Here is a 26955-nt window from a genome sequence, read left to right on the forward strand (position 1 = left end):
GATAGCATAAACAGCAGGAAGTAAGACTAATTCCATTTCTTAAAGGATAAATCATTGGACATACCTATGGATCGAGAAGTAGCAAGCATTCTAAGTACTCTATAGCCATTCCAATTTATGACTCTTCCACCAGCGGCTTCTACTCTTTCCATTTCATCTGGTCTATCAGGCTGCAGAAAGATGTTTCCCATGCTTGGAGTTAAAAACTGGTAAATAGTTCACAAAATAAACACATATTTTATTTTCAAAGTGAAAAGTTTTACATGATGCATCAAAATCTAATAGTCCACAATGGAATCACGATGCCTTATCAGAAGCTAGCATCGGATGCATTAATCGTGAAGGAGATAGAATCTGATTTACAGGGGTGGTTGTAATTAGAGCATCGGATGCATCAATCGTGAGAAGCTAGCATGCATTTATTCCTTCTAATAGTATGATTGCCATAATGTGACAAAACGTTGAACAGACTGCAGAGAAATCTCAATTTCCTTATGCACAAACCATGATTTGAGTAACATAGCCCAAACACATCTAATATATATAACGTGTTAAGATGACGAACCTTTATGCCATTATAATTTCTATGCTCATAAACATAAATAACTTCCAACGGGTCGTGCAATCTTGCAGCTAGCATGTCTGAAGGCCTGTAGGATTTCACCCATTGTTGGTCGATTCTTTCCCTCATCAGCAAGACATTTCTCTGCTATTTCTCCAATTTTTTTCAATGAATCAAGTGAGTACACTTCAAGACGTTGATCCACAATAGTTTCTAGTTCTCCCTGTCGTTGCCATCGGACTACCCATTATGCAAGGTTTATCTGATCTTTCGGTAGGCTTGGATTGATAGCAGGTCGAGCACACATAACTTCAAACAACACCACACCAAATGAATACACATCAGACTTCTCGGTCAATTGTTGCCTACGGAAGTATTCTGGATCAAGATATCCGAAGCTTCCCTTTACTGCAGTACTCACATGAGTATGATCAAGTGCAGGACCATCCTTTGACAACCCAAGATCTGCCATCTTTGCAACAAAATTCTCATCTAATAGAATATTTGTCGTCTTAACATCATATCCCTGTGAATTATACCCTACCTCTCTACCCCTGTATGAAGGTAATAGAGATCCCGAGCAACACTGATACATGCATCTAATCTTTTCTTCCATGACAAAGGAGGAAGATCATTGCCAAACAGGTAAACATTTTAGCTACTCATTATTTTATAATAATAAGGACATCATTCTTATACCTTCACACATAAAAGCTAGGATGCTACGCATATAAACACAATTACACAAATAGTTAGTGAAGATGATGACATTTAAAAAACAAAAACAACAGTATCTTTTGCAGGGAACTCCAAGGATTTAATTTTAGTTAAATCTCAAGTAATTAAACTCTTGTGTGCGAATTTGTTTAATCAAACTCTGACCAAACAATCAGCCACTCTACCTTAATAACCCAACCCTGTGTAGGAAAATTTGATGCAACTTTCAAGTCCAGGGCACTCTAGACTTGGATATTTCATTGGGGGGCAGTGTTTTGTGAGTAGTCCATCGACACCTAAACCTGTTGGGCTCCCACGACGACCCAAGCTTATTATGAGAACTTCATTTCAAGGTCTAAGACCAAGGTTGGGTCAGGTTATAGATTTCAACTCAACCTCACTGCTGCAAAATCAGGTACACGTTAAAGCTTTTAGTCCCATATCAAGCAAATGAAACTATGAAAGGTTTGAGCCAAGAACCACTTATGTTAAGTTGTAGCCAAGAAAGGTCTAAACACAGGCAGTTGCCCGATAAGCATAGAGCGAAGTATTCTTTCACCTTTTACTAAATAATACCATGTGCTCATCGTATAAAGTAGAATACTCCTATTTTTGAAGGATTTCCTTTCGGAATCCCACCAACTCAAGCTAAAATGTTGTTAATGGAGAAGTGTTTATATGCAACTTTCAGTGCTTTGATGCTGCTAGTGTGTGAGATCAATGGAATTATTTTGCAATTGTTTTATGAAAACTCATAAACTGCAGATAATGTGATAAACATGTGTGGGTACACAAACATTGTCTCACTGATAGTCGATCACCCCTCTTTGGGGTCATGGACATTTCGGTTGTAATCAACTAAGTTGAATTAACCTCTCCTTAGTCATTTTCTCACTTCATGAATTAGTCATGATCAATTGTATTGAGCAAAAAGAAAAAATTACAATTCAATTCTTGCAGCATCCTTATGGATACGACATACAAAAAAGAAGTCTGCTGACAATAATGATTCTAGCCATGGAGGAACCAACATTGAGTACGCCTAGATGAACCAAATATACACACAAAAATGCATGAATTGAGACAATGTGGACTAACAGTACAAACTAAGAAAAAATTTGTATAAGTAGGCCAACAACACTTACCATTATCAAAGACCAAGTGTGTGGTTAAGCTAAGTTCTTGAAGCAATGCTAATGATCAATTGACACTGGTTGAAGACATGAGAGAAAGAGAAATTTGTAGACCCTTCAAAGTCTACAAACCCATAAATCCATAATACATAGTCAGAAACAACAACAGAGTGCTTAAGAAGGTACAACTTAGTATGTTCAATATTTACCTGAGTAAACCGCTAATGAAATCTTGCAGCATTATCTGTCGGCTCACCATCGCCATATCTAAAAATTTAGGCAAAGTCGTGTATGTGCACCTCAATTAGTAAATTAAAAATGACATTTGGAACGGGAAAAAAAAAAAAAAAAAAAAAAAAAATACATTTTTATCAAAAAATTAGCACAATAAGGATTTAAGCTTACGTGGCCACCATGAAAAATGCCAACGTCTCTTTCTTTAATTTCTCATCATATATATCATCATTAGCTACATAATCATCCTAACGAAAATACACATAATTAAAGCATGACAGGCCAAACTTTTAACAGATTTGACATCCCATAGAGATAGACAAAATACATGTAAGACATACTAGGTCAACTATTTTGACAACTGTTTTTTCGTACCTAGCCTTAATCTCTTCTGCCAATGCCTGTCACAAAAAGTGATTCAACAACATATACATAGTATTATTCTTAATTTTTTAAGAACAAACTTGGAAGTGATTGGTAATAGAGAATGAAGATGGTTGTGAACTTAAATCAAATATACCATTCTACTAACAATCATAACCTATACTAACATTCGCCATTGCCACCTCCATATTTTTGAAGAAAATAATAGTTGAAACAAAAATTTCAATTTGAGTCCACTATACAATATACTACTACGCCAATAATAAAACATCCGAATTCCAAATTCAATTTACATACCAATTTAAATGTCATAAAATTCAACTACAACTGAATTATCAGATAACAAATGTAAACTGACAATTTAAAGCTTTATATACAACAATTGGGGTTTCCCTACAACTGTTTTTTCGTACCTAGCCTTAATCTTTTCTTCCAATGCTTGTCACAAAAAGTGATGCAGCAACATATACATAGTATTATTCTTATTTTTTATGAACAAACTTGGAAGTGATTGGTAATAGAGAATGAAGATGGTTGTGAACTTAAATCAAATATATCATTCTACTAACAATCATAACCTATACTAACATTCGCCATTGCCACCTCCATATTTTTGAAGAAAATAATAGTTCAAACAAAAATTTCAATTTGAGTCCACTATACAATATACTACAACACCAGTAATAAAACATCCGAATTCCAAATTCAATTTACATACCAATTCAAATGTCATAAAATTCAACTACAACTGAATTATCAGATAACAAATGTAAACTGACAATTTAAAGCTTTATATACAACAATTGGGGTTTCCCTATTGTTGCTCAACAATCAAAGATTCCTACAAAAAATTTACTACAATTCATTCTAGATTGCAAAATGAACATAACAAAATCCTCAAACTAATAATTCACAAAATAATAATAATAATATATATAGCAATCCCCCATCATTCATTCAATGAAAATAGACACTAATTCTTCCAAATTTTCATGAAAATATAACTAAAATTGAATAAAAGAATATTTGGATGGCAAATTTTACTGAATAAGTCAACATCATTCTATAATTCCAGTTCAAAATTCAAAGGAAATTACATAAAGCAAATAAGCATCAAGAGAGATGCAACTGAGAAAAAAAAATTAAGTTTACCTCAGATTTCATTTCTAGATCCTGCCCACCACCATTCATTTTATCGAAGGAAAGTGGGGGGTTTTGTTTTTCTGTTATCGAAGAATTCCAACCAGTGCCGCAGCCCATCAATTTTCCCCCAAAATCAAACATCAGGTCAAGCTCGTTCAAAAGTTCATCATACCGATTGAACCTCATGAGGTTGACAGATCTCCCAAGAGCAGTTCCATACTTGTGGACTTGAAAGAACAGCATAATATACTTGTGATCTACAATTCATTCTAGATTCCTGAGAACAAAAGGGAACTCCGTCTTATTAACAGGAAGAAATTTGATTTGCTAAGAACAAAAAGTAAAGAGAAGGCCAATCAAGTTTAAATCCAGTACTAAAAATTAGAAAATAACAATCGACTTACATATGTCTATATCTAAAAAACATTATTAAACAATTTCAATGGAAGTCTGATGTACTGAAGTCGGGGTGGTATTTTCGCAAACAAAAGATAAACTGAAGTCGGGATGGTATTTTCCCTAACAAAAGATGAAGAATAACTTTTGTTTGGGTTTTGGAAAACGATGCGATTGGTTTTAGATAGTGTAACCGCGGAGGTAGTGTATTCATCTCTTTTTTTTTTTCTCATTAGTGTTTAGAATACGTGGGGGTTTTTGAATTCTTGCTTGGTAGGGAAAGGGAAGAAGATAAGAGACAATCGTAGTTTCAGGAGAAAAGTAAGGTTTTCGGTAGAATTTGGATAAGATTTATTTAACAAATGCAACGTGATTTGTAAATGCAATGAGATTCCATTCCAAGTTATCACAACAACGGATCAAATTTGAAAAACCGATTTTTGAATCTCAGAAGAGAAAAAACTAACATGACGTTTAAAAACTGAGAGATCATTAGCAGACACCAAACTGAGAAAGAAAGAACTTAACATATTAACATGTACATTGTAAAAATTCATCGAGTGTGATCATGTAGAAAAATAGGTGACTCAATAACATACTGCATATATTGTTCTTCTAGCTTATATCTATATAGATCATGATTGCATGAATGATTGCATAATGAACTTCAAATTAAAGATAAACTTCCATTCTTACAGATTTTAAGGAATACCAACTAACAGAAGTAGAAGGTATACCAATATGTTGAATCATTTGCAAGCCTTTCCTTCCCAATGCAAGCCAAGGAGAGAATTTTGTTGAATAATCAGGTCCTAACATTCCATTTCTTGTCTCTTTGTAATCTTACATGAAAAGTTTAATAGAATCTGATAATCATGTAATCTTTTTCATAAACATTTACCAAATTTTAAGACGATATAGATTATGGTGCCAAGACACATACTGGATATAAAAACGCTGGTGCTAAAATTTCTATGAACAAAAAAAAGATAGAAAATGAATATTGGATGTATAAGGGCACTCACAGTTAGAGGAACTTAAGTTACTCAACTCTTTGGTGCACTAATACATGCAGTGCAAGTAAAGGGGTGGGATCTACTGTTCATGCATGTATGCTTTATGTAGGACATTACCATCACATGTATACTTCTCCTGATAGCACTACACTCGTTGCTAAAAACTATGTTTCGTCACAAAAAGTATACAATAAATTGTTTCATTTTTGCTACTTGCCAAAAATTAACTGTAGATTTCCATAATTTCTTAAAGGGAAAGGAAGACAACCTTAATTTACAGACATTGAAGGGAAGACTGTGTAGAATTTCTCTTTTTCTCTTTTTCTTTTATTTGTACTTAGTTTGGTCTTACTAAAAATAAATCCAACGGAGAGACTTGGTCAGCAGATAAGTTGAAAGGTATATCTCATTTTCTTAAAAATGTAATGCAACTTTTACACATTGTACATATATTTTCAAATTTTCAACAATGCATCTTTAATTTCAGAAATAATATGCAATTCCATGCCAAGAAAGTTATAAGGAGCAATTTGTTACCTTACTCCAAAAGTACTCATTGACTCGCTCAATGCTTTGCACTTTCACCTCCAAGACAGCACATATCTTTTCTCACCTGCATCTCATATAAAAATAGCAGAGAAACACAAGTTCGGTAGGATTCTCTTTCAACCTCAACTCTGATGTATATAATATTTCTACATATTACAGTCAATTTGAGATTAGCTTCATGTGCTTGTGCTGTTAGTGTTAAGAACCAAATAACTGATGTAAAGTATGCAAGAGTTGGGAGAATTATCTTATTGAATTGAACAAAACAAGTTGGCTTAAATAGCCTTACAAAGTAACTGAAAAACAGAGGAAGATGCAACCCACGTTTAACACTACTTCACTACGTGGTATGAAGCTAAAGAATAGGTCAAACAAGCAAACACTCCCTTAATAATAGGGATTATTAAAAAAGCAGTAACAAATCCTAACAACTTAACATCCTCCCTTAAACTGAATGATACTAGCAATCAGTTTACACCAGGTACTGGACACACGCCCAACATGGTCTGAAGCTTCAAGAATGCATCCAACTGTAGAGGTTTAGTCATCACATCTGCTACTTGCTCCTTAGTATTGTAGTGAACCATCGTCCACAGCCTCGGCCTTTGTGAGTTCACGAAGGAAATGAAAGCGAACATCGATATGTTTGTCGTGTCCATGCATCACCGGATTTTTGGAAAGCTTGATTGCTGAACTATTATCACAATATACAGTGGTAGACTTACTTTGAGTGTGACTAACCTTCTCCAAAACTCTCCTCAACCACACCGCTTTGACAAGCACATGAAGTCGCAGCGATGAATTCTCGCGCTCAGGATAAAGTGACTACTGGTTGCTTTCTTGAAGACCAAGACACTACCCCTGAACTCATTAAAAATACATACCCTGACGTGCTCTTCCTATCTTCTGAGTCCCCAACATAATCACTATCCGTGTAGGCAATTAATTCCTCACTTCCTCCTTTTTTGTAAAAAACACCAAAGTCGGTTGTTCCTCTCAAGTACCTTAAGACTTTTTTTGCTGCTTGCAAGTGAAGTTCAGTAGGATTTCCCATGTATCTACTAATAATACTTACTACAAACATCACATCTGGTCGAGTAGCAGTTAAATACATAAGACTTCCCACGACCTGCTTGTAGAAAGTGCTGTCTACTTTTACTCCATCTTCATCTTTGAAGAGCTTAGTTCCCGGAACAATTGGGTTGTGAACTGGATTGCTTTTATCCATCCCAAACCTCTCCAACATTTCTAGCGCATATTTCCTCTGACTAATGTAGATACCATCAGATCTTTGCATTACTTCAATACCAAGAAAATATCTCATCTTCCCAAGATTAGTCATGTCAAACTCACGCATCATGGATCGTTTAAACTCAGCAAACATAGACTCATCATTGCCAGTGAATATAAGATCATCAACGTAAAGACTTACAATCAAAATTTTACCTTTTTCTTCTGTTTTGATGAACAAGGTATGTTCACAATGGCACCTTTCAAACCCTTCCTTCACAAAATAAGACTCTATACGACTATACCAAGCTCGTGGAGCTTGCTTCAGCCCATATAAGGCCTTTTTCAGCTTGTACACCTTCTGCTGCTTATTACCCTTCTGTTCATAACCACGAGGTTGTTCTACAAAAACTTCTTCACGCAGTTCACCATGTAAGAAAGCAGACTTCACGTCTAGTTGGTAGATAGTCCATTCTTCCTGAGCTGCAAGAGCAATCACCAAACGAATTGTATCTAATCGTTACCCGCAGGTGCAAACACTTCAAGATAATCAATCCCATTTTGTTGAGCATATCCCTTTGCTACCAGCCGTGCCTTGTATTTATCGACTTCCCATTCTCCTTGAGTTTTGTTTTATAAACCCATTTTACTCCAATTTTCTTTCCTCCAGCAGGTAAATCAGTCAATTCCCATGTACCATTCTTTTCTATTGCCTCTATTTCCAAATCCATAGCTTTTCTCCATTTTGCATTTTTCACGGCATCTTCATAAGAAATTGGATCAGCAGCTGCAAACAAGGCCAGATTTTCCACATCTTCTTCTTCAAAAAGGCCTTCTCCACTTTCATAATCTATCATCCAGAATGGTGGTTTTCTGTTTCTTCCTTCATTTGAGCTAGGTGAACTGTCTTCAGTTGGCTCATCGGAAGATGAGTTCTCCACTCCTTCTATATCACCATTGAAATCAGCTTCATTGTCATCGACTACGGCTGTTTCTTCTTCACTATTATCGACTACGACTGTTTCTTCTTCACTGTCACCTAATTCCAAATCAGCTATAACTGCTTCTTCATGGCTCTTGTCCCAATCCCAACTCTTATCTTCTTCAAACACAACATCTCTGCTCACTATAATCTTTCGAGAAGCTGGATCATATAATCTATATGCCTTTGACTCCTCACTAACGCCAAGCAAAACACAACTGAAGCTTTTGTCATCGAGCTTTGTTCTTTTACTATCAGGCACATGAACATGAGAAACACATCCAAAAACCCGAAAGTAATCAACGGATGGTTTAACTCCACTCCAAGATTCTTCTGGGGTCATATTTCTCACTGCAAACGTTGGACTCCGATTCAGCACATGTACAGTCCAATTGACTGCTTCGGGCCAGAAGGTTCTTGGAATCTGCTTCTCTGAGAGCATGCTACAAACCATATTCATAATGGTTCTATTCTTTCTTTCCGCAACCCCGTTCTGCTGTGGAGTGTACGTAGCTGTCAACTGTCTACTTATACCATTTACATTACAAAAATCGATGAACTCTTGTGATGTAAATTCACCTCCGCGATCAGTACGTAGACACTTTATATATGATTCTGTTTCTTTCTCGACACGATTCTTAAAAGTTTTGAAAGTAACAAACGCTTCTGACTTCTCAACCAAGAAATAAATCCAAGTTTTACGACTAAAATCATCAATGAAACTAATCAGGTACCTCTTTTTATTGTTTGAGATGGGTTTGATTGGTTCACAGATATCACCATGTACTAGTTGAAGTCTTTGAGAAGCCTTCCATGTGCTCTTCTTTGGGAATGGATCTCTCTGTTGCTTCCCCACCATGCAGTCTTTACATAACTTTGAAGGAGCCTTGAGTTGTGACAAGCCACTCACCATCCTCTTTTGCTGAAGAGTTCTCAGACCTTTGAAGCTCAAATGACCATATCTACAGTGCCAAAGATGAGTTAAGTCTTCTGTGATTGTGTTGAAACAATTGGATGCTTTTGGCCAAGATGTAGCTGGCAAGATGAACATCCTATTCAAGGACATTTCAGTTTCCATAATCAAGCCCCTCTGAGGATGATAGATCTTGCACTTTCCACGTTGAATCAGAATTGCAAGCCCTTTCTCTTGTAGCTGCCCAATGCTTAGTAAGTTGTTCTGTAGCTCAGGTACATAGAACACTTCAGTGATAATTTGAGTAATTCCATTTACTTGTAGCCTTACGTTGCCTTTTCCAATCACAGTCATGTTTGAGTTGTTTCCCAGCTTCACAGTTTCCTTGAAGTTCTCATTAAGATCAGAGAAAAATTATTTGTTACCACACATATGATTGCTGCAACCAGAGTCGAGAAACCACACATCTTCTCTCCTAGCATTATTAATCTCCACATAAGACATCAACAACATTTCCTCTTCAATCTCTGCATAGTTAGCCTCATTCCCCAAGCTTGGACATTCATATTGAAAATGTCCTAGCTTATGACAGTTATAGCACTCCACAGTGGACTTGTCAAATATTCTTCTGCCTCTTCCTCTTCCTCTAAAACCTCCACGACCTCGACCCCTTCCTCCAGATCGATCTTCATAAGTGACCTTCAACGCTTGCTCCTCTACACCGTGGCCATTCATGCGTTGCTCATGCACAAGAAGGCTACTTTGCAACTCATCAATGGATAAGGTGTCTAGATCATTAGACTCCTCAATGGAACACACACCATAATCAAACTTGGGGTTCATAGATCTCAGAATCTTTTCAATGATAACAATATCCCCCATTTTCTCACTATGTACTTTCATCTTGTTGGCTATAGTAAGAGTCCGAGCAAAGTACTCATCAACACATTCTCCTGCCTTCATGTGAAGAACTTCGAACTCCTTCCGAAGAGCTTGTAATTGTGCACGCTTGACTTTTGTCGTGCCTTGGTATTTCTGCTTCAAAGAATCCCAGATGTTTTTGATTGCCAGTGTCTTTGTTCAGGATAGTTTCCAGAATTGATCGATCGATCGCTTGAAAGAGATAATTCTTAACTTTCAAGTCTTTCAGCTTCTGTTCATCAATCGCCTTCCTTTGTGCTTCAGTGAGATCAACTCCTTCTGCTGCTGCAGGGATCCCACTCTCCACCAGGCTCCAATATTCCTTTGAACGCAAGAAGTTTTCCATAAGCATAGACCAGTGATCATAGTGCCCATCAAACTTTGGAATAGCTGGTTTCACAAAGCTTTTTTCTGACACCATATTCTTACTGCTACACGCTAAGAAGACTGCCGCTTCTTAAGTTTCAATTAGACTCCCTTGACGTGGCTCTGATACCATATGTTAAGAACCAAATAACTGATGTAAAGTATGCAAGAGTTGGGAGAATTATCTTATTGAATTGAACAAAACAAGTTAGCTTAAATAGCCTTACAAAGTAACTGAAAAACAGAGGAAGATGCAACCCACGTTTAACACTACTTCACTACATGGTATGAAGCTAAAGAATAGGTCAAACAAGCAAACACTCCCTTAATAATAGGGATTATTAACAAAGCAGTAACAAATCCTAACAACTTAACAGTTAGTTGTGTAATTTCCTTCTAAACATACCTTAGTAAGATCGGTTTGGGCAGTGCTGAAGAAGAAAAGTCACAACAAAGTCAAGGCCTACAAATTTCTGATGATGGTGATACTTCACTTGGTAGGCTCAAGAAAGACTTAGTGAAATAGTGATCGGAGTCAAGATAATTGTTTGTTGCATATTAAAAAAGTCAAAACCTAGAAATTAGTGATACTTATCTTGGTAGGGTCTGGGCGAAAATGGAAGTATGCTTGGCATTTTCATGAAAGAGAGAGAAGTTGGGAGGCTGGAGGGTACGAAGGATTTTTCTGTATCAAAGTTTTTTTTGTTTTTTTTGGTTTAAATCGCAGGGTGTGAACACTTTTCGGAGTTTCTGAATTTTGGGTTTCCAATTTCTACAGTAGTTTGGGGTTTAATGGTTTTTTTGGTAGGGAGATAAACATTGTTACTTGATAGAGAAAGGAGATTTAAACAAATGCAAGGAGGTTGTATAAGGTTTATTTAATTTGTTGTTATTGTTGTTGTTTTTTTTTTTTTTTTTTTTTAATTTGAGGAGTCCATAGAAAATTAAGAATAGATTAGGGAGATTTAAACAAACCTGGGGAGGTGTGACTAATTATTATTAAATCCGATTTTTTAGGAGCCAATCATATTGCTCGAGGTGCAAAATGGAGCGATATGGTGAGGAGAGAGAATGTGCGCTAGCTTTTTTTTTTTTATATATATAGATTCCGCTATACATCAAACTCTGCAAAACTAAACTTCTCCTCAGGATATTTGAAGTTAATGAAGATCAAACTTTCTATTTATCACTTTATGTACTTTACAATGGGATATTTGGTCGCACACTTGCATTGTTTTCACATACTAAGTTAAATGAATTTCATAACAACCACCTCCATACACATGACTAACAAAATGCTAATGTACTATAATATACCTCAACTCTTGATATACAAAGCTTAAAACAATTATACAATGTTCGCATCATCGAAAAAAAGAGATATAGAAAATTTTTCTTATTTAACCTAATATAATAATGAAATTCAATTTTAACACATTAACAAAGTCATCGATGTAACCAAAAACGCTCCAGTAGTCCAATAGCTAGTAGTTCTCTTACTCAAATGTATAATGCTTAATAATCCATGTATATACTATGCTATCAATATCGGATTAATCGTCGATTAATCGCGTATCGCTCGTAAACCGATTAGTTTTTACCGATTTTTTTTTTATTTTTTCTCACCGAACCGATTTAATCACTGAATTGACCGATTAATCGGCTGAGATGACCGATTTCTCGTTAAACCAAGAAAAAAAATTATTGAAAATATCAGTTTCCCATCCAAAAAAATACGTAAAATTAACGAATTAGATTCTTAAACCGTATTAATAATAATAGAACCCAATCAATATACAAAGCTAAGAGTTTACTTATTTTCCCCTCCTTAACGAAAGTTAAATATACAAATTATTGTATTATCTCTCTAATAAATATTATCGCTTCTCAATCCTCTTATTCCTTTAAATATTTAACATAATTTTTTTGTTTGACATATCTGTAGTACTCCAAAATTGAGCTAGTTAGATGTGATTATGAGAATTTGATATTTTTTGTTGTATTTCGGATCACTGTTTAGAAATATTTGGTATGAATATACTAATATATATTTTGAAAACATCAAATATATACATCCGATATAACCGATTAAATCACCGATTAACCGATTAATCGCATATTGCTCCTCGACCAATTAGTTTCGAAAACCGATTTTAACTGCTTAGTGTTTATACCATAAACATGCATATATATAATGCTTAATAATCTATATTAGAATAAAAAGGGGGCTGACGTGGCTTCCTGGGAACATTCTCAACTATTCAGTATTAATAGTCTTTGATGTCATAATCACTTGATGTTTCTCATTTGTTTCCCGCCTCTACATTACAACAAAAAGATACACACAACAAATTATTAATGGCCGTTGGATTAGGAGCCACGATTACGACACGTGTCGGGTAAATTGAAATTTGGATTTTGAGTTTTATGGTGTGGGCACGTGCAAAACGTGTGAGGGGTAGTTAAGGCATTTTGAAAGTGCATGACGCCATACACACCACAACTGTTGGTCAAACTTGGTCAATGACGGTCAACTAATGGTAGGGAGGACCTAAAGCTAAGTAAATACCCATATTATTGGGAGGACCTAAAGCTAAATAACCCTTAAAACAATTATACAATGTTCTTATCATCGAAAAAGAGATATAGAAAGTTTTTCTTATTTCACCTAATATAATAATGAAATTCAATTTTAAGACATTAACAAAGTCAGTTTAATAATGAACCCCGCTACACACAATTGAGTTACTGATCTCTTTAAAAACAAGCTTGCCCACACATTTTGACTTACCTAAAAAAAACGTCAGCAATGTAACCAAAAATGCTCGAGTAGTCCAATAGCTAGTAGTTCTCTTAATCAAATGTATAATGCTTAATAATCTATGTATATATCATAAACATGCATGTAGACCCACTTTAATAGGCTTACAAATAATACTCAGAAATCAGAAAGGGCAATGTCTTACTAAGTCGTAAGTGCTATCTCTATTACACATATCAAAAGTAGGACCAACTAGGGTCGAAAATATCACCGAAATATTAGAAATATTGGTTATATATATATATATATATATATATATATATCCATCCTATATATTATGATATATCGGATGGATGTATTGACATAGATGGATGTAAACGACATACCCAATATATATTATTGATTTTGTTGATTTTGACTGATATTTGACCCATTTTTAATGATATTTCTGACATATGTCGATATATATATCGGCAATAGTTATGATATTTTTTGATATATCAACATACAATAAATAATTTTGACTAGTCAACAAAATATAATATATATATATATATATATATATATATATATATATATATATACAGTTTTGCTCTTATGCGGACTTCTAAATTGCGGACTTGAACAAACTCGACTAAAAAAGGAATCTCACGTGTTACTCTCTCTCTCTCTCCTCTCGGACTTCTCATAAAAATTAGAAACTTTTTTCTTACGTGTATAGCAAGTGGGACCCAACGAATCTAAATAACTCGCTCTCTCTCTCTCCATAAAATATGATGCAAGTCGAGATCAATGAAATTTATAGAATTCAAAAGATTAGCCCATATGGATTTTTTTTTAACTTTAGAAATTACTTATTTTATGTATTTTAGTTATTTAGGATTCTATGGTGTTTTAGATGTTTCCAGATTGGTATTTGAAGTGTTTTAAGTAGTTTTAGGCCCTTTTAATTAGCACTATCAATTTAGGATTTTTCTGGATGTTTCCATTTCCAATTTGAAGTGTTTGGAAACTTATAAATATGGCTCTAAATTGTAATACGAAAATTACCTGATTGATTAATGAAAATTTGTTTAGATAAGTGTTTTCCAAGACGGGAATCAACAATCGATTTTCAAGTAAGTTCTTTGTGAATTTCAATTGATTCGAAGGAAGTTCATCGAGTTCCAGGTAATGTTATTTGTGACGTTCAACTCATTCGATAGAAAAGCAATAGTTTGTCTACCACACCCTGCATCAGTTGGTAATCAGAGCTTCTGATCAATCCTGGTGAGTCTATGTTGCTATAGCTAGTTATCTCTGTAGATTTAATTTTTCTAAGAAGAAAAAAACTTGAGAAAAAGATTTGATTTTTTTTTTTTATTAGAGAAGAAGAAGAGGTCTTTGTCAATTGGGATTTACCACCAGTTTATGATGTATATCCTGATGATGAAGAATTTTTTTCTTTGGATTTTGTGGATCCGAGTTTGTCTTATGTGGAGGATGAATTAACTTGTGAAGGTTTTTATGCGCAATTCTTTTTCTGTGGAGAAAAACATTGTTTTAAGGTTTCAAAGACCCATTCTTAGAAGACTTTGAAGACGCATTTATACCAAAGAATCGCCGGTTTCTTTTAGAGAGATTTTTTTTCGTGCAAGTTGTGGATAATCATTACTTTCGACAAGCTCTGGAAGTTAGTAAATACAATGGTAAAAATTGAGGAAGACTTCAATTTGTTTGTCTGTTGCTTGTTAGTAATTACGCCAGTAAAATTTGAGGACAAATTTTTTCCAAGACGGGGAGAATGATGCAAGTCGAGATCAATGAAATTTATGGAATTCAAAAGATTAGCCTATATGGATTTTTTTTTTAACTTTAGAAATTACTTATTTTATGTATTTTCATTATTTAGGATTCTAAGGTGTTTTTAGATGTTTCCAGATTGGTATTTGAAGTGGTTTTAAGTAGTTTTAGGCCCTTTTAGTTAGTAGTATTAATTTAGGATTTTTCTGGATGTTTCCATTTCCAATTTGAAGTGTTTGGAACCTATAAATATGGCTCTAAGTTGTAATACAAAAATTAGCTGATTGATTAATGAAAATTTGCTTAGAGAAGTGTTTTCTCTTGTTTATCTCCCATATCTTGGTATTCTATTAGTGGAACCAACAAGTTTTGGATGCCTTTCGATTTTCAAGTAAGTTTTTTGTGAATTTCAATTGATTCGTAGGAAGTTCATCAAGTTCCAGGTAACATTGTTTGTGACGTTCAACTGATTCGATAGAAAAACAATAATTTATCCACCCACATGCTACATCAAAATCTCTTCGTGAGCTGCCCTTCAATATTCATGATGGGGATTAGTATGAGAAAACACCATTAAAAGCCTATCTAGTGATCCCTTCATGCAAAGTTCATCCAAATATATGTATACTCATCGTTAGTGTTGCTAATTCCTTGAAAAATTATTCTTTACCACTAAAAAAAATAGGTATGATGATAACTTACAACCATGTCTAAAAAATCAAAAGGGATTGTTGGCGTTGCTGTTGCGAAAGAATACAGTTGTGAGTAGCCACTCAATGGGAAGAATTGTCCCATTATTCTACTTGTTGGACTAGTTTGTTATACTTCCACCAAATTAACATGAGGACTTCATTTTTTTTGTACTGGTTTGGGATTGGAACTCAAACTTGGGTATTCTTGTTTCTTTTTTAACGTGTTGGAAAATCTTCCTTTTGTACCTTCTTTTAGTTTCCAACATATTCTTAAACCATATAGAACAAAGGAAATAATATTCTCTTAATTAAAAGTGGATATCATATGGCGGATCGAGGTCGAGGTCGAGGTCGTTACTTAATGGTTTCAAACACGCTCCAGCAAACATAGAAGGAAATGAAAACCCATCAGACACCAGATTGAGGTCATTACTTACAACCCACCTCAAGATTTTACAACAACTTGATAGTCAATCTCACCTTGTTTGAAAATCCCAGCATTATCATTGTAACGCCCGTATTTTTAATTTGTATTTATTTATTTATTAATTAATTATTATTTTTTTAAATTTGTTGGATTGGATTTGAGATATGTGGGCCTGATTTCTGGGCCCGAGTCTGTGTTGGGCTTAGGTTTCAATCCTAGGAATATATATTCATATTTTTCCAGAGAATAGGGTTTTTGGATAAAAATAAAATAAAATGGAGGTGGAGATAAAAAAAAAACTTGCTTGCTAGAGAGTTGGAGCGCAACGATTCGGGCTATGAGGGATTCGTGGAGGTTTTAATTAATGTGAGTAGTTATTTTGCAATTTCATCGAACCTATAGTTTAGTTTTACTGTGTATACCGACATATTTCTCTGTCCAATGTTTCGTCCATTTTTACTGCTCATTCTCCTGTTATTTTTCGGCGTACTGTCGTATTGTTAAACTCTGTTGAAACTCGGAGATTGAAATTTAACTGTCGAAGCTTATTGGGCCCGTTAATGGTGGTGCAAGCCCAAGAAATCGCCCTGTATAATATTTTTGGATTTGAACTTTGATAATCTTGTTGTTTTGTTGTGGTATGGTTGAATAATGTTTGGATGTTGTTGTAAAGTGTTGGGTATGCGAATTGAAATTTGGTTGGGTGATGTTGAAGCGTGGAGGTCGTTAATGGCAGCGCGATCTAGTGTGGAGGAAGGGTTCGATGTAATTTATATGGTAGTTGTTTTGGTTGTCTGAGAATTGATTGTAAGGGGTGTGTTTGAGTGTTGTAGAGTGGGGGAGGGAGCTGTAAAAGCTTGAAGAAGCTTTAATGGCATCGAGATCCAAATCTAGTTTTGGATGAAGAATTTTGATTTTAGGAATTGAGGTTTTTGCTTTTGCTAAAGTTATAGGGGTTTTGATGGGGAGTATTTTCGGTTAGGTTTGGAGGATTGTGGTGGCCAGACGCGAGCTGGTGTGGTGGAGGGGATGACCGAGATTTGGATCCGGTGCTCCCACTCACCTGTTCTGATTCTATTTCGCTTGGGCTTGGGCCGAAAACAATTGGGTTGGTTTTCTTTGGGACCGATTTTAGTTTGTTTGGTTGGGCCAATTCTATTTTGTTGGTTGGGCCGAAAACACTTGGGTTGGTTTTCTTTGGGCCAAACCAATTAGTGTTTTGGGCCAGTTTAAGTTTCATTTTTAGTTGCTGTTGGGCCGAAATCTATTAATTCTTTGGGCCAGTTTCAAATTTTGTTTTGGGCTGGTCCATATAAATTAAAATAGATCTAATGGAGTCTTTAAAATGTTTAGACTTTTGGGCTTTGGTTTTGGGCCTTGATTGTGGTCTATTGACTGTTTAATTGCGTTACTTTTTATGTTATAAATGTTATGGACTAATCCTATGGTAGACTGTTGCGGAAGCCTGTATAATTTGGTTTGTCATTATCTAAGAAAGATTTGACGTTGATATTGTGTATTATGGACACGTGACAAAAATGAAATTTTAAGAGACATGATATTCCTAAAATGCTATAAAAATATTATGCGGTATGTTTGGTGAAATTTGTGACATTATGTGGAATGCTGAAATTGTTGTCCTGTTAAATGAGATGATATGTTAGGATATCTATTAAATTCAATATTTTTGGAGAAATAAATGTAAACACTCCATTATTATATCTGTGAGATGCTACTATGAGGTAGTATATTATTTGTAGATATTTCCCACGGGATTGTGGCTTAGTGCAATGATATATTGGCACGTGAAAAAATGAAAGCTGTTAGGAGATGTATTGAGATATTTCTAAATATTGTGGCTTAGTGCAATAATGTATTGGGCATGCACGTGATAAAGTGAAATGATTATGAGATATAAATGTATAACACCTGAATAAATTACGTAACGAAAATCCTAGAACCTAGCTACCACAACTCATGTGATTTGGCCCTTGTGATGGGCGTATGTGATATGATTGGCCCTTCTGGCGTAGCCGAATAGTGGCTTGATTATTCCGTTCGTAAAATTAGAACGAGATGCGCGATATTTTATGCCGAATAGTGGCAGTACTCACAATGGCTTTCGTGTAAGGGTTACCTGGTATGCGATATCCTGCTTAGGGTAGCTACGCCCGGAGTGGTTTATTATGTGAAGGGAGGCATGTGGATGTACGTGTTCGGCGTTGGGAAGTGATTGTAGTAGCCAGGGAAACTAGGTAAGACATAGAGACGACATGATTCTAGAGACACTTGAAGAAACTCTAAACAATAATTGTGATGAAATAACAAAGTGCACATTAAATCTCTAATAAATGATTTATTGTAATTTATGTTGCATTCACAACGGTTCTGCAGAAGGGTGGGTTGAATTGATTAGTTATGCAGGCGTGACCCACTCTGTGATTTGGCCTATACCAGTATAAGTAAAGAGTAAGTTTATGTTTGTTATTTGATTATTATAAATAGTTGATCTAGTACGGTTTGAAGCTAAGGTGCTTTGGTGGAGGAACTAAATGCCTTACTATTAATGAATTGGAAGCTAAGGCGCCTCAGTGGAGGAACTACCTACCTTAATTAGTGTATTTAAGAATGTTGTATTAGTCATTGGAAGTTAAGGCGCCTCGGTGGAGGAACTAACTGCCTTATGGATTGTGTATATATATGTATAAGTATATGTTGTATTTTAGGGGTACTCATACCAGCATTGTTTATAATGATGACCCGATTTGCATGTTTACTTAGTGGGTGTGTTCATAAAATGAACCCAGTTGATAAGTCTTGACAGGATTAGTGTTGAAGACGGTTGGTTGCTGCTTGTGGTTTGCGTTAGCGTCGCATTATAGGATATGTTTTGTTTTCCCTTGAGGTGCAATAGATTTTCAGTTGAGACAATGTTTTTTTTTTTTTTTTTTTTTATTTTCATTTGTAATTATAATTAAAGAGTTATTGAAAGGAGATTTGTAACCTAATCATATTTGTGAATTTTTGTAATGAAGAGGACTTTTGTTTATCTGAAATTTTTATTGGTTTTTTTTATTTTCCTCATATTTAAACTGATTATAGGTTTTTTGGAGTTGAAAGTGCATCACACCTCGAAAATCGAAGAGTCGGAAACAAATATTGTTTTTCCAATTTTGTCAAATTCGGGGTGTGACAATCATGAATCTTAAGAATTTCAATTCTTGTTGACAATGTCATTTTAACATATAGTAAAAGTGAATGAGAGAGAGAGTGGGGAGAGAATTTAAAAGTAATGGAAAGAGAGAAATGCTTTAGAGTTCTATAGTGTTCTATAACTAGCACACTACAATTAATGTCACATAGAGTAATCTAATATTGAAGTGTGCAAGAGAATTAATCATACCGTTCGAGAGAAACATGAAAATTAGCTAATTAAAAAACAATAAAGAAAAACAACACCAAAGGAAATATGAGAGCAGAAAGATAGAGTTAATTGGGCGTATGATTAATCATAAATAAATCAATGGAGGAAGCCATTAAACTAAGTAAGAATAAAAGCTCGAGATTTGTACATCTATAGACTGCTGCGTTTTTTGGAGGCATGACAGGCTTATGGAAACATAGGAACATGATTTTCTTTCAAGACAAAGCAATATCAAAAGCCTTTTGCGAAGGTATTGTAAGATCACATGTCATCACGACTTCTTACCTCTCAAAAGGACACACGTAGCCATCTGATGCCGGAATTCTAAGCGAATGGGGTATCCATATGAATGTTGTTGTTGCAAGAAGGATGGTTCAATGTATTTGGATACCATCAGCCATATCACAAGTGAAACTCAACATTGATGGTGCAACTAGAGGCAATCCTGGGCCTGGTGGGTGGGTTTGGAGTCTCTTTTTGAGACCATAATGGCAACTTCCTATACGTTATGGATGGAGGATTGGGCAACACCACATGTTATCAAGCCGAATGCACAGCCATAGTTGAAGGGGTGGAATCCGACTCATTGGCAGCAGTAACTGCTGCCAACTCATTATCTATGCAATGGGAACTTCTCAACAGATGGAAACTATGCTCTCGTGCTTGTTCTTCCTTGAGAGTGGACCATACTTGGAGGGAAGCCAACCAACCGGCTGACATCATTGCTAAGAGAGCTTCTTGGCTAGTTAATAATGAGCTATCATATTTTGTAACAGTAGACCCCCATGGATATATAAATGGGAGGTGCCTTATGGTTTGTATATGCGACATGTATGAGTGACTATGGGCATTAGCAATGCCTAGAAAACTTGTAATTTTTTCCATTCTTTTTAATATATTTTTTAACTTACCAAGCAAAAAAAGGTGGGGGAATAAGTCAATGAGATATTGACGAGAGACTTTGTGTAATGTGGAATCGCTAGATGATTTTAATTAGGAGAGAGAAATCAAGATTTGCCTAGTTAAATAGAGAGATAGCACACGTAATAAGTAAATAAAGAGAAAGAATTAGAGAGGAATGGGTCAGTCACTGACAAAATAATAAATTAGATGTGAAAAGAGTAGTTCTAACATACTAAAATCATTCTAATCGATCTATATTAATACTTTCTAAACATGTTGTTATAGAGGAGTAGTCGTGTTCGAACCACTCTTACTTGCACGAACTTGACACGAGTTTAGAACAAACAACTATTGCACTACTGAGAGAGTAATATGAGGCTAAGAAAACAGTAAACTAAGATGTCAAAACAGTAGATTTAAATGGGAGAAAGATATAGAGAGAGGTTAATCCACCATGCGATTTGATTGGCTATTAGTTTAGTCATCAAATCGATTTCTTGATCCCTAGTGAATACCAAGTCATCTCTGATCAAGGTTTCACTAGCATGAGAGTTTAGCTCTACCACAAATCTCTTTGATGGTGCCTCTAAACTCTAGTTTAACTCTTATGGTTTTTACCTCTAAACAACCATGAGAATCAAACTTGAAACTCTATTCTAAACAACAACCATTCTAATTAATCAATCATCCTCATATGACTTCATAAACCTCTAATGGAGGTTTAGCCTCATTGGATTCATTAATCTAAAATAGTGAATTAAAGACATAAATAATAAAACAAGAATTAAATATGATGAACTAAAGCTTTATTTTATTAGGTTTTAATGGAGGCTACAATGCTAACCCTAAGCTAAATTACAACTACTCTAAACTAATTAGAGACTAATGGGAGGAAGGAGAGAATAAGTTTAGCATTTAACCCTCTTGACTTATTTTCCATGCAAAATGACATCTTTAAGCATATAATCAGCTTCAAGACTTGAAATACACAAAACCACGTAAACAATACTAACTCTTATTTATTATAAACATAATTGGCCTAAATATAATACTATTAAGGGATTTAAACTACACTTTTGGGTGCTTATTAGTCACATTCATTTTTTTTTTTTTTTTTTTCAAAGTTATGTTTCTAGTTTGGTGCGGATATTGTTTTGTGTGGACTAGTCCAGACTAGAGAACTTCTGTATATATATATGGGAGGGATACACCCACTCCGCCACTCCACACCCACTCCAAATCTTGCCCACACACTTCTCCCCCATCTGACGGTTCCAATTAAACACAACTAATAGAAGGGAGGGTAAAATGGTCATTACACCAAAACCAAATTAGAACGCGAAATCGAACCCAATTCGAACCCATTTCTCTTCTCCAGGAAACCAAATTATCTAAACTCTCTCCAAACCAATTTTTGCTTCAGCAAACCATTTTCTTGCTTCAGCAAACTAATTTTATTGTCCAAACCATTTTCTTCCTTCAGCAAACCAATTTTCTTGTCTAGTTAAAATAGGAGTAGAATAACTTAAGAGTTAACTTATTTTGTTGTGAAATAGAACAAATTGGAAGTAAGTCTGGTTAACGCCATTTCACTCGAGCTCTCGGGTAGCATTTCTCTCCTTCTGGTCGACGCTTCAGTAAGTGAGTATTTTTTTTGCAATGTGCAATGTGTGTAAATTGTGGACAAAAAATGTTAGATAGTGTGGATGTTGAAATAGTTTCCATAGTTTGTATTTATAATAGATAGAAGTCTGGGTTTGTATATAGTAAATAGTTGAGATGATATGATTTTATAGTATATTAAAACTGGAATAAAGGATTGAGTTTGCTTTATGTTTTAGTAGCAGTTTTGTTTATCAAGTTTTGTTTGAGTTCTCTGTATTGCATTGTTGGTTGAATGAAGAATATTGTTAAGTTTGTATGAAGTGTACGTAAATTGTATTAAGTTAGTATAAAGTGTAGGTGAAGTGTTGTGATCTTTGTGCTACATTATTGTTTGTAATTTGCTATACTAATTTGACATTATAGATTGTATTTTGTTGCTCGATATTATGTTTCATTATTAGTCATTGCTCAATGTCATTTCGTTTTCATTTTCGTTTTCATTTTCGTTTTGTAGCTTGTTTTCATATTATTAGATTGAAACTTTTGGTTACTAATACTTGTTATTTATTACTATATTTTTGTAGCAATAATGGCTCCTCGATTAAAAAATGTGAAGAATGTAGCGAAAAACATCTACACAGGTGCTGAAAAATTGCTTAGTGGCAGGAGTAGTAGCTTGGGTGACCCGCCTGAGAAAAAAAGAATAAGGGGAACCTCGACATCCGTTCGTAGAGGGGATCGAAAAACTAATGATCCTGATCCGAGTAATGTAGGTGTAGGTGATTTAGAGTTAGTAAAGAAAAATAAAAGAATAAGGGGTCGACCGAGGAAAGAAAAAATGGCTCCTATTGTAGATTTAGACATAGATATGGATGTAGATTTAGATGTAGATGTGGATGTAGATTTAGATGAGGATATAAATTTAGATAAGGATGTGGATGTAAATATTAGGGAGAATGTAGATGGTGGTGATAGTGAAAGGGAAGAGGAAGAGGAGGATGGTGATGATGATGAGGATGAGGATGATAATGAGGAAGATGAAGAGGAAGGGGAAGAGGAGGATGGGGAAGAAGAGGGTAATGACGATGACGTCGATGATGGGGAAGAGTCGGATGAGGAGGGGGATGAAGATTTGGAGGAGGATGACGATTTAGAGGAGGATGACGATTCGGAAGGGAATGATGAGTCGGAGGAAGCGGTGGAGGAATTGAAACAGTGGAAACACTAGTGGAAGTATGTCTAGTTCAAAATATTGTGAGGAAATTCAAGAAAGACAAGGAGTACCAACTAGCCACATATGGTGGTGGGCCTTATAAAGAGTGTGGAGGTGGAACCGAGTAGGTTTTGTATGACTATGTGATGCACATGGCTCGTGATGTTTGTGAGGGGCAGGTAATATTAATATCATATAGTACACTACGGGTATAATGTACAACGTACTTTAAATCTTTTGGCAATTTAGATACTTTATTTTTTTTTTGCACTACAGTACTTTGTACAATGGTTTTTCTTTCAGGTAACGACTATGTGCCAAATTCCAGTAAAAAAATGCTGACATGTCATTTTTTTTTTGTTACTGTGGTGTCATATCACTATTTGGTATGCCATAACAACTGAAAACAAAACATGAAAGGCACGCGACCCATTTTACTCTCCTTCCCCATTTAACCTTGTTTGAAAATTAAAAATGGGTATGGCTGAAAAGACATCAACTAACAAGTGTCAAAATCTAATAAACCATGCATAAATGTTGTCTTATAAATTGAAATTATTTGAAATTTGAATGTATGTGTGAGGATTGATAAACGGATTAATCAGTTGGATGTATTTATTGGCTTAAATTGCTATAAAAACTCAAACTGACATTTTTTTTTGCTGGGTAAGAACTCAAACAGACTATAGTTAGGTTTATTTAGTGAAAACAAATAATGGTGAAGGGAAAGGTATTTGAAATTGAGGGAGATAGTAAACAATTTGAGAAATCTGTTGAAACAGTTTGAAAAATGATGCAAACAAAGAATGGTAGGAGGATATTTGTGGAGATTGCAATGGAAAATGATGAGATATGTTTGAGAGTTTGTACTGACTGTGGTAGAATTTGTTGTATTGAAATGATGGAGGAGAATGGAGATGGAAGTGAAGCTCAACAAGAATGAGAACCAAGTCCAGAAGTTCCACCAGGATTTGAGAGATGCCTTAGAAGATCACCCAGGCTAGCAGAAGCAGCAGCAGCAGCAGTATCACCAGCAACACAATCAACAATACCAACACCAACAACAGCAGGGCCATCTAGGTAGCAAATTAAAGAGGTTGTGTTGGCTCTAAGTACTGCTGGTGTATGCATGACGAAGAAGAATAAAAGGAATTGATTGAAGTGTTGTTGTGGTGTTTGAAGTTAGGCTTGTATTTGTGTGTCATGTTCTAGGTTTAGTTTTTGTGTGTTAAGTTTTAATTTCACAGTCAATTGTGTCATGTCATTTTAATTTAACAATCAAGACTTATTATGTTTGTTTTCGTTTCTACAAGTGTCATGTTTAGTTTTTGTGTGTCATGTTTGTTTCATTTATGCAATAGGGTTTATGTGAACTGATTTTGTATAGAAGAAGTTGTGAATTTGGTATTTAATTTCTTTTTTCAGATTTTAAGAAAAAAAAAAACGTGTTTTTTCTCACTTGCTTTATTAATGCCACCTAATGAAATGAACAGACAAGTTGTGTATTTCGGTGGCCACATCAGCATTAACCGACTAGAATTGAGTCATAGTCTAAAAGTGCAAAAAAACTAATTATACAGAGTACTGCAGTGCAAAAAAAAAAAAAAAAAAAAAAAAAAAAAAAAAAATCTAAATTGCAAAAACATGTATAGTACGTTGTACATTTTTCCTATAAAGTGAAATTAGTGTCATATAGTGTGCACTTAGAACTTTAATTTTTTTTTTACGAAACCTTCTCCTCATTGACTCTTTGTTGTTTTAGAAGGAGCGCGGAGTTTTGAAGTGTGGTCAGCACCTAACCAAGTTAAATCAATGGAATCTGAAGTCAGAATTTAAAAATTATCCTAGATTTGAAAACGAGCTTAAAATGACAGGCTTGTATGATCTCGGTATGGGAGTATACGAGCACCAGGATTCTGTGTTGGTTTCTATGTTTACGAAGAGGTGGCATCCAGAGACCAACACATTTCATATGCCGTTTTGGGAGATGACTACCACTTTGGATGATGTCTCCCAAATCCCAGGAATCTCGATAAGAGGAAGAGCCGTGCAAGGGAACATTGATTTGAAGTTCGAACAGACTTAGAAACTGGTGAACCGTGCTCTTAATATATCAATGGGAGCGATTAAGGCGGAGTTGCAAGCCAGCCACTTCATATCAAAAGTAAGGTTAGAATTCTTAAGCCATCACATGGCCAGGAAGGTGCATGATAGTGATATTAAAGCAAAAGGGAAACTTGTGAAGAAGGCATCGACTTTGAGGGAGGTACAACGTGCTGTCAGAGGTTATTTGTTATTCTTTTTTGGATGTACTATCTTTCCCGACAAGTCTGAGCATGCAGTGCTTGTTTGTTACTTGAGATTGCTGTTGAAGTTTAGCGAGATCAAAGTCTATGTGTGGGGTGCTCCAATACTTACATACTTGTACCGCAGTCTTGGGGTTAACACAAGTGCCAAACTGAAAAGTATTTCATGCTATTTCACTCTCCTACAGGTAAATATTTAGTATTGTTTATCTTTTCCATGTTAACCCTTTATATATTTATTAGTATTTTAATAATGAGTGTATATATATCTAGGTGTGGATCTACGAGTACTTCTCGTGCTTCTGGCTAATCCCAAACCTGGAGTATGAGTTGGCCCAGCCTCGATGTCGTAAGCACTCAGTTACCACTCTGCACTATGCTAACACAAAACATGCATTGTAGTGTTATTGAAAGTTTCTTGATGATACAAATTGTTTCATGGTAAGTATATGGGTTTGTTTAATATTTTATTGATTAGTTAATCGATGAAGTATGTGATTAATGGTTGATTTTCTCATATGACAGGTTGAATGGCCCTACAACAATGTCAGAGCCACACACTTGGTGGATGAGATTGCTTATTTTGAGGGATTTATATGTGTTCTTGGTGTCGTGGAGCTTTACGCTGTTTGTAGGGTGGTGCATCAGTTGGATCAAGTGCAGTTTATACCCATCAATCCTCCACACACAAATGTCGTAACGAGAATTACTTGCGGACACGAGTACGAGGTGAAATGGAATCTTGCATCGAAATATTGGACCATATGGGAGAATCACGTGATCCAAGCCCAAAATCGAGGACCTCCGGCTACTTATCCATGAGAGTGTCAGTTAGCCTACATGGAATGGTATGAAAAGAATACTCACATTCAAATAATAAATCCTGAGCTTCCTATTCATTTCTCCCTCCAGACACTTCCTAATTCCAGTACTCATCTGGTGAGTTTTGTGATTTGATAATTGTAGTTCCGCTCTTTTAAAATTGTAAATACTAAATTAGTTTTGCATTTTTTTTTTGAGAGAGCAATGTCCTCGATGAAAGTACTTTCATGCTAGAGAGAGGTCTGCAATTGGGTGGGCTTGCAATTCCAGAGGAACCAAGGACCGAGTTCCTTAATGCAGAAAACTTGACCCGGTGCAAGTTTATTAGTGGGTGTTACCGTCGTGATCATGTCTAATGGATATGAAGTTATTTTTTTGGTATATCGATTAGGGTTTCGTATATGGATTAAGGTTTGGTGTATGGATTAAGCTTTATTGTGTAATTTCATGGATTTGGTGTATGGCTTTGGTTTT

The 26955-nt window shown here is 35.3% G+C and overlaps 1 non-coding gene and 2 pseudogenes across 1 annotated transcript; 1 reads left to right on the top strand and 2 right to left on the bottom strand.

The window, feature by feature from the left end:
- Positions 1 to 590: 590 nt before the first annotated feature.
- Positions 591 to 1216, bottom strand: LOC147494943 (putative receptor-like protein kinase At1g30570; annotated as a pseudogene).
- Positions 1217 to 1801: 585 nt separating this feature from the next.
- LOC147494944 (U5 spliceosomal RNA) lies at positions 1802 to 1916 on the top strand. Its single transcript, XR_015200580.1, has one exon. It is a non-coding gene; the product is annotated as a U5 spliceosomal RNA (small nuclear RNA).
- Positions 1917 to 9600: 7684 nt separating this feature from the next.
- Positions 9601 to 10601, bottom strand: LOC147494945 (uncharacterized; annotated as a pseudogene).
- Positions 10602 to 26955: the final 16354 nt, after the last annotated feature.

This window comes from Coptis chinensis, chromosome 6 (assembly GCF_015680905.1).
Source record: "Coptis chinensis isolate HL-2020 chromosome 6, ASM1568090v1, whole genome shotgun sequence".
Classification (NCBI taxonomy): Eukaryota; Viridiplantae; Streptophyta; class Magnoliopsida; order Ranunculales; family Ranunculaceae; genus Coptis; species Coptis chinensis.